Source organism: Centruroides sculpturatus, unplaced genomic scaffold, assembly GCF_000671375.1.
Source record: "Centruroides sculpturatus isolate CEXI.00-Female unplaced genomic scaffold, Cexi_2.0 scaffold330, whole genome shotgun sequence".
Classification (NCBI taxonomy): Eukaryota; Metazoa; Arthropoda; class Arachnida; order Scorpiones; family Buthidae; genus Centruroides; species Centruroides sculpturatus.
This window is the reverse complement of record NW_019384592.1, coordinates 654,679-663,990: the sequence shown is the minus strand read 5'-3', so window position 1 is coordinate 663,990 and position 9,312 is coordinate 654,679. Positions and strand designations below refer to the sequence as shown.

The following is a 9,312-nucleotide window of genomic DNA, read 5'->3' as shown; positions in this document are numbered from 1 at the left end:
GATGCCCAGGACATACTTGTAATTGATAAGCAGTTGATTAACGCCGGAAGTGGCGTTTTTGATGGCATCTGATGTAGAGTGCTGTTTCCTGAAACCGTATTGGTGTGGGTGGAGACTGTTTGTGGCTTCCAGGTGCCATCCAATCCTGTTGGCCACCAGTTTTTCCAAAATTTTCCCGAGCACTGGCAGGAGAGATATGGGCCTAACGTCAAGTGGCTTGCCATGTTTTGGAATAAGAACCATTTTGGCCTTTTTCCAGGTGCATGGGAATATTCCCCATTGAATGCAGCTGTTATATATTGCTATTAGGTGTTCAGGACAATGATGCCAAATTTGCTGCGCCATTTCCGGCGTGATGTTGTTGATCCCAGGTGTTTTCCTCTTGTTTAGACTTTTGATGACCTTGTCTATCTCGTTAAAGTTCAGAAGAGGACTGTTGTTGGTGTGAATGGGATTTGATACACAGTTCCTGATATAGCTATGCCAGGGACTGTCTTCGTTGTCATCATCTGCTAAGCAAATGGTATCGAAGTAGGCGGCAATAGTGGAGTGTAGATCTGTAGTGTGAATGCCATTTACAGGCCTGGTGGTAAAGGCACTTCTGGCCTTAAGCTTTCCAGTGCACCATTTGGACAGGAAGCCCCATGGGTTGTTGGAAGCCTGCGTGCAGTATTCCCTCCAGGAGGAAAGCTTCGCCTCCCTGATGCCGGCCTTGTATGTCTTCTGATGATCCAGGTAAATTTGCTTATGCTGAGTCCTTTCAGGCTCGGTGGTAGTATTTTGGAATTTCCGACGAAGCAAGATGTTGGTTTTCCTAAGTTGAGAGAGTGTGGAGTTCCACCAAGGTACACTCTTAACCTTTCTAGTGCCCTTTGAAATGCTGCTGTTGCATGCATCAGAGATTATTTTGATATTCTCGTCAATACAGGCACGAGCTTCAACTGAGTCGTGGGCATCAAAAGAAACAGAGTAATTGGATATGTAGTTGGCAAAAATGTTCCAGTTGGCCCTGGAAGTCTGAAACCTGAGAGGATCAGAAAGGCAATTAAAGGAATGGTGGTTGATCTGGAAGTTTATGTATGCATGGTCGCTGAGGGAATCTTCTTCTTGCACAGCCCAGTTGTTTATCAGGTTGCAGCAGTTTTTGGTGCTGGTGGTAACATCTATCCAGGAGTAACCCTGTGTAGAGGTGAAAGTTGGAGGGCTGGTAGGATCATGATGAAGGTGCAATTCACAGTTGGCCATGAATTCCTCAAAGAGTATGCCGCGAGAATCAAGGACCTTGCCTCCCCAGGCCGGGGAGGATTCAATTTATGAAAGTAATTCTTATATTAACATAATATATTTTAGACAGATATTATTATTATTTTTATTATTATTATTATGCTGCAAATGCTCGGCTGACACTGGCACCAAGTGCTATGCTAGACTATAGCTACCCAAACAAGTGTAACATTAAACTTCTGTGTTATTATTGAATGTGTCCATGTCTAAAAATTTCCTAACAATGTGATGTGTTCAATATTGCAATTTTCTGTAGTGTCATGTATATGTTTTTATTAAAGTTTAATGTTTCTAGCCTTTTGTGTAGAGTATGTAGTATGACACCTGTGGAGAGAAGACGTAGGCACAATAAATAATACTATCCATCCGCTACAGTTGCCTTAATTCTTGGGTGAGTGGAATGAAATTATTTTTTCAGTGTATTTTTCATGTTATGAGTATTTGAAATGGAGATGTCTATCATTTAAATGATCTTATTGCATTTGTAAATAAAAGTGATGTCAGGTCTATTATGATGAATTGTTTTATCTGGGATTATGGCTCTATCATGGTATATTTTGTGTCATTTTCTAATACTCCCTGTGGAGTATATTTCTAGTATGATACGTGGGTTTTTAATAATCTGCATTGGTATTCAATCTCTTGCTATTTAATTATGCCAATGCAAATAATCTGTTTTGCTGAGAGCTTGCAACCAGAGATTACATGTTGTATTATTTCTGGCATAATGTGGCATTTTCTGCAAGAGTCATTTTTGAGTGATGTAGCCTTTCAGAATGCAATTTTCTGTAGTTTTTAGTGTTTATGACCTGATCTTGAATGGCAACCATAAACCCCTCTCTCTCTTCAAACAGGCAGCCCCCTAGTCAGTGAGTAGTTAGTTTGATGCAATTTTGTCAATGTACTCCTGAGCTAATAGGCATTTGTGACATAAAGCACCTTTTGGGTCCATGACTGCTTAGTGTTGTCAATGTTATTTATGAATTGCATCCAGGTGTTCAGAATGTAAGTTTGAAGGTGTGTTGTTAAAGAAAAGTTAGTCTTTCTATGGATGATTTTGGATGATATTGTTTATGTTTAGTAAGTGTTGTTCTTGTTTTCCTTTGGAGTTGCTTGAGATCTGTGTGTCCAGTGTATAACTCCAAAAGAATAAGTGAGTACAGGGATAACATAGGTATTAATTGCTTTAATAGTATGTTTTGCATTTAGATGTGTTCTTATTACTGCATTTAACCTGTTCTGATATTCAAGTGTTAATCTTTGTTTTATCTGTGTATGTTCTATAAGTTTGGCCTGTTGGAATCCTAAATATTTATATAACTCACTCTCTTCCATGGACTTGATAGTATCTCCACTTCTGAGTACAGTACAAATCTCCTTCAGAATTCCTTTCTTAATGTGGAGTGCTTTGCATTTTGTTTAGATCAAAACTCATGATATACAAATAGATTGTGTATGAGTTTGTAAGAGATGATAAAGCTGATTCTTCATTGATGTGTAAAGTTTGTTTATTATTATTTTAATAATGTTCCAGGAAAGTTTACTTAATTACAAACATAGGATTTAAAAATTGTTAATTTTTTAAAATAAATAAATAATAAATTAATAAATATTTAACCAACTATTGATTTCTAAGCACACGACAACAAACAATAAGATTTCTCAAGTCCTAGAAACGAAAACATAAACAACGTGCAACTTTTAAATCTCGAACACATCTTGTGATTGGTCATCCGGTCATGTCCGAAAAATAAACTTTCCTATTGGTTAAATATATTTTCGATATATTNGACATAGATCTCACTCAAAGACAATAAAAAAAAACCACCACATACATACGTTTAACTTTTTTATTTATATAAATTATTATTAATAAAAACTCACATTCCAAAATTCCTACAAATTAAATACAATTCTAATGTTACTATCCACATTATATATATATATTGATAAAAATACCTTAACATTTTATATTTTAAATATAAAATAACAACAGATAAACAAGAAGAAAAATATGCATTCTACATCAATTAACATGTAATAAATAATTTATTTAATTATGTAGACTTTTCCATGTATATTTCTTGTCTGATATCAAAGCCTTTACAAACTCTGCCTTTATCAGCTCAATTCGCATCTTATATTTTAAATATAAAATAACAACAGATAAACAATCTATACCAATTAACATATAATAATTTGTTTATTTATGTAGACTTTTCCATGTATATTTCTTGTCTGATATCAAAGCCTTTACAAACTCTGCCTTTATCAGCTCAATTCGCATCCTGTTACAGTTGTCTGTCAAAGTATTTCCCATAATCAAAAAATTCTTTCCACATTTACATTACTTATAGGTATCAATAGAATGTTACCAACAAGTTATGGTAGTTCGATGAATAAATCAAAGGAAAATATTGTTATCCATCTTTTATCAGCTGGCAAATCAAGCGATTTGGTGGAAGGAATGATATTTTTAAGAAGGAAGATATCATCATACAATATATTGGCATCTAATTCTATATTTACATATTCTGCAGCATCTAAAAAATCTTGGTATTTGAAATTTTCATTCTTAAGATTAATTACTGAAAAATGGGCTGTTTTCAAAATATAAAATTTTACCAAGTAATCAGTAGCCTTTATGTACAACTTTGAAAAACAGATATTTTTTTCAAAGTTGTATTCACTTTACTACTGAAAAACTGATCTTCTAATCCAGGGCTTCTTAAACTTCTTTTATTCAAAACCCCATTTATGATTGTGATTTTTTTCGCCCTCCCCAAAATATATACAGTAGATCCCCCTATAAGACGGGTTCCTATAATTACGATTTCTATAAGACGGCGATAAAATTGTGGTGGTATCCGTAAACAACGGCAAAAAACCCCTATAATTATGTAAAACGTCATCGGGCAGCCGAACTACTTTCCGCCATTCAGCACCACGCTACGGACAGTTTAGGTGGATAAATTGAGTTTAGTATCGTCTGTACATATAATTATATATAAATTAGGTACTGTATATATAATTATATATTAACTTAATTTATTGTAACTTTATTATAATTATATGTATACTTTCTGCTGTTTAGCGCCAAGCTACGAACAGTTTTGGTGAGCTATCGTCTGTACAGTATGTAAATTAGGTACCGTAAGTCTAATACAGCACTGTAATTTTATACATTTCTTGTGAAAGAAACATTTCTTATTCAATGGCGATAAAAATTATTTATATTAATGATGTCTCCAAAGTTCAACGAAGTTTTCACAGAAAAATAACATCAGAAATTGTGGCCACGGTTTGTTGCGCTGTTCCGCGACGAAAACAAGCTTGAGCAATGGCAATGTCGAATGGTGCACACTCGGTAAGTAATCCTACAATTTTTTGTTTATAGCGTAGTTTATATGGATTATTTCCAAAAAAATATATAACTGTTTTGGAAATGTTGAGTCGAATTAGTCTAGAATCGATTAATTTTATGGAAGAAACCTTTCAAACAGCCGTAGTCCGTAAACTTCACACATGTCAGGCTGTGATTGGCTGTGATTCCTACAAAATTGATTCATAAAGAATGGAACGTATCTACCGTCTTATAGAGGGATCGACTGTATACATAAAATAAAGATATATACAGTACAAATTTGCAAAAACAATAATGGTGTACTACCACAGTTCACTCTTGTGTTACAATGGAACAGAGACAACTGAATGCACTAAAAATCAACAACACTACACTAGTTCACACTACAATCGTTGTCTCGCTGCAACAGAAGTGACATAAAACGCAACTCACAAAACCTATGACAAAAAGCGTGCCATTTTCAAACTATCACAAATTATTTTCAATATTTTGCATTAAAATCTCGCGACCCCAAGATTTCACTAAGCGACCCCAAATGGGGTCGCAACCCATAGTATAAGAAGCCCTGTTCTAATCTATTCTCCAGTTTATTTTTCAGGTATAACATTATGCCACACAATTCAGAACTTGTTACTGATTGATTTTCAAGCTGTAAAATATGCTAATTCATAAGTCCCATAAAATTATGCACAAATTGAATATAACATTGGTTAAAGATAAATTATCTTCATCTCAAATCCCATCTTCACTGTCCTTCACGAACTTCCAAATGGTTTTGTGAATATCTTCTTCACGCCATTGTACAAAATAAAGTTTTATTGCTGTCCAGGCATTAACAATTTTTTCCAGAGCTTTATGTAGAGATAGACCTCTTTAGTCCTTCACAAACTTTGTGTACAAGTTCTGAATTTCTAATATACAATATTGTTTATTTTTATAATTATGTGGGGGATTTACTACACAACCTGGAGAAATAATACTTAAACCCAGTGTCCAGATACAACTCGCTGAAATCTGGAGTCTCCAGGGCGTGTTCAGTAACGCAGAATTCTTGCTAAGTCTACTTATGCTGCAATGCTGAACTCGTTTCTAACTACTGCTTGACTCCTCCCACCACTAGCTTCTTTTATGTATTCTTAGCTTCGCCCATTAGGCCACTCAGAATTCTAACTTAGGTGTTCTGCGTTACTGAACACAGCCCAGGTCAAACCCAGAGAGATGGCAACCTAGTCACATGCTATAAATAGATTATATTGTTTTCAGAGATAATCTATATATATATAAAATTACTTGTCCTGACTGACTGAGTCACTGATTCATCATTGCCCAGAGCAAACCGCTGAACCTAAACAGATGAAATTTGGTACATAGTTAGGGTACATCATGGAAACACACACTAAGAAGGGATTTTCCGAAATTCCCCATTGGGGGGAGAAGGGGAGAATTAAGGCTAAACCGGAAGAACGGTTTCTACTGTAATATTTTAGATGCGATTTTTTGTTTTTAACTGCGTTTTAGTAGGGTATGCCATGGGTATGGACAGTAAGAACGGATTTTTCAAAATTCCCCAATGAGGGGAGAGGGAGAGCATTAAGGCTTAACCTGAAGAACGACTTTTGAAATTGATTCCATACTTTCCCTTAAATTGATAACATTTCAGACATTTTTATAAATATTTTCATATATTTCAATTTTTTAACCAAATGTTAACCATTTTAAATTCAAATTTCTTTCTGCTTTTTGGTTCGATTATAGAACGATTGTACATGTTCCAGAAAATTCATCAAATTGAAAACAGTTTGTTTAATTCTCAGCAATTCTCATCATTCTCAGTGGTAGGTGTTATATAACAAATACTATGGTTGTTGAAATACTGAATATAAATAGGGTTTGCTTGCAAAACCTCCGCGGACGAAGATGCGAGTAACAGCTAGTAAGTATATAAAATCAAAGAAAGAAAATTCAATATGATCTAAAATATATTATTTATATCTTGAAAATGTTAGTAATAACATCATTCCTAACATAAAAAATATAATATTTTATATATATTTATTTATTTGTGAAATACAGGTACAGTAATATCATTAAGACAATAATTGCTGTCCTCCAATACAAGGAACATAAAATGAATCCCATTAAAATATCAAAGTACTATAACAACAACAACAAATATATAAAAATAACATAAATAAGATTATATAATAATGTATAAAATTAAGTGGTGTATTTTTACAACAGCTTTGTATTTATAGTATTCTAGGTAGAGCATATTTTCAATTTTATTAACTGCCTTGTAATAACAGTAGAAAATTATTTAATTATTTAACAAAAAGACATGAAGACTGTCTACTATTAACTGTCTGAATTTGTAATTTAATGTAATGTGAAGAAAGCAGATCATTAAAATATTTATAAATATATTATTGGTGAAAATAGTCTATACTTTTAAATACAGTGGAACCCCGGTTAACGAACGTCCTGGTTAACGACCAAATCGGTTAACGAACTATTATTTTGAAAAAAATTTGTCTCGGATAACGAACTTAACGGCTTTTTGTGTCAAATTTGTAAGCTTGTCGACTTTTAGGGAAAATCAGTTAATCGTGTGTCGGTGATGGTCTGGGGTCCATTCGTACGTTGGTGATGGCGGAGGAGACAAAAATGACAAGTATTTTATAGTGAAAATCGTTTATTAGAACGGGAAGATGCTTATATATTTGAGGTAGTTGGAAATGGCTTATCTACAGTATTTTCTCTCGGCACTGGGGAGTGGCGTATCGCTGGTCCTACGATAGTGCAAACTGATCAGTCGTAGCCCCAGAGCGGACGAGATGGGTTCGCTTGGTCACAGAAGCGATGGTAGATGACAGAGTCGCAAGACTGGAGCGGTCCGCGAGACACAACACAAATTTTAGCGGGAACGACTTCAGGCTTAATCCAGACGAAGACGACACAGATTAATCGCCATAGAATTTTTAGGAAAACTGCGTTTTGACCTTGATATTCGGGGTTTTTATAGTATTTCTTCCTTGAATCTCACCTTACGATTTGTCCTGCTTCCCATACCTCACTTCCCGATTGTTTTCTTCTTTGTCTCCAGGTGAAAACCGAAACCAGATCAGGTCACGAGAAAGGTTTGTTCCGAGGCGTTTCTTTGACACCTGTTCGTCGACTCTGATCGGAGATTGTTGATAAACCTATAAGCCTTTCGCTCTTAATTTAGCCTATTGTTTCTGCTATCTGTCATTTTAGAACTTTAACGATCGTATGTGATGTTTTTTATACCCGTCAAATCTTTCCTTTTTTCCGAAAATTTAATGTAGATCGACTGTTTATGAGCACGTTTTCCTATATTTTCATTAAAGAAAACCCATTTTACAAATAAAATTACAAAAATACTGACGGCTAGAACGGATTAATTGTATTTGCATTAATTTCTATGGGAAAAATTGCTTCGGTTAACGAATGGACTCGTGGAACAGATTATGTTCATTAACCGGGGTTCCACTGTATATCAGGAAGACCTAATTGGATATAATTAAATTGGGGGAGTTTTATACGGGGCAGATGATACTTTCTACTTAATAACCTAGTAAGTTTATTAAGCAGAAAGTATATTTTATTTGGCATTGAGTTTTTTTAAGACAGATAGAGATATACAGGCCCATAACCAATGCATAATCAATTATAGATTGGATATTAGTAAACAATATTAAATGAAGAGTGTTTTTAGCCAAATTGTTTTAAAATTACAGTCAACCCCTCTACAACACTGTTGATAATTCCGTTTTATATGAATTCCATGTTGTACGAGTCACTTAGATTATGCAAATACATGTTCCGGGCTGTGAACGGCTCACGTATTTGTAAAATCTAAGTGACTCGTACAACATGGAATTCATATAAAATGGAATTATCAACAGTGTTATAGGGGATCGACTGTACACTAACATTCTGTGGCAGATAAAAAAAATTTAAATTATCAATGAAATTTGTGTTCTGGGTCCTGGCCAAATAGTGCTACTGTTCTCTCTTATCTTGATTGAATATATTCGATATACGATTTTCTTCTAATTTAGTATTTCTCTCATATAAACCGTAATTCTAAATATTTAGTAAGAACAAAAATTTATTAAAGTATATTTCATATACTTTGAAATAATTATGTTCGATTCACTAAGAGATATGATAACTTCCAATTTATATTACGTGAAAAAATCTTATAAATATCGAAATTTAAGAAAATTCAAAGCATTTATTTGCCAAATGATGAAAAATACCCACCTTTAATTGCTGTATTATTTTAAGAAACAGATTAAATTCTCTGTTTTAATTTAAATACCGGTACCCTATTTTGAATTAAAAAAACATCACACACTAATATAAAATGCAATTAATATAATTACATTCCTCAAGTTAAATTAATAAATATTTAACCAACTATTGATTTCTAAGCACACGACAACAAACAATAAGATTTCTCAAGTCCTAGAAACGAAAACATAAACAACGTGCAACTTTTAAATCTCGAACACATCTTGTGATTGGTCATCCGGTCATGTCCGAAAAATAAACTTTCCTATTGGTTAAATATATTTTCGATATATTTCCTAAAATTAAATTTAATTCTACCGAATAATTAAAATTAATTAACGAATTAA

At 33.9% G+C, this 9,312-nt stretch overlaps 1 protein-coding gene across 2 annotated transcripts in view; it reads right to left on the bottom strand.

Annotated features, from left to right (window-relative positions):
• Positions 1-9,231, bottom strand: part of LOC111624792 (lebercilin-like) — a 42,646-nt gene extending 33,415 nt beyond the window's left edge. The window contains exons 1-2 of one of the 2 annotated variants that reach the window (XM_023367742.1): positions 9,093-9,231; positions 8,936-9,000 (exon numbers count right to left, since the gene is read on the bottom strand). The gene's annotated coding sequence lies outside the window, so the exon portion shown is untranslated. Of the gene's footprint in view, positions 1-8,935 lie in introns of both variants that reach the window. The other variant, XM_023367741.1, reaches the window with a different exon arrangement.
• Between the last annotated feature and the right edge of the window lie 81 nt (positions 9,232-9,312).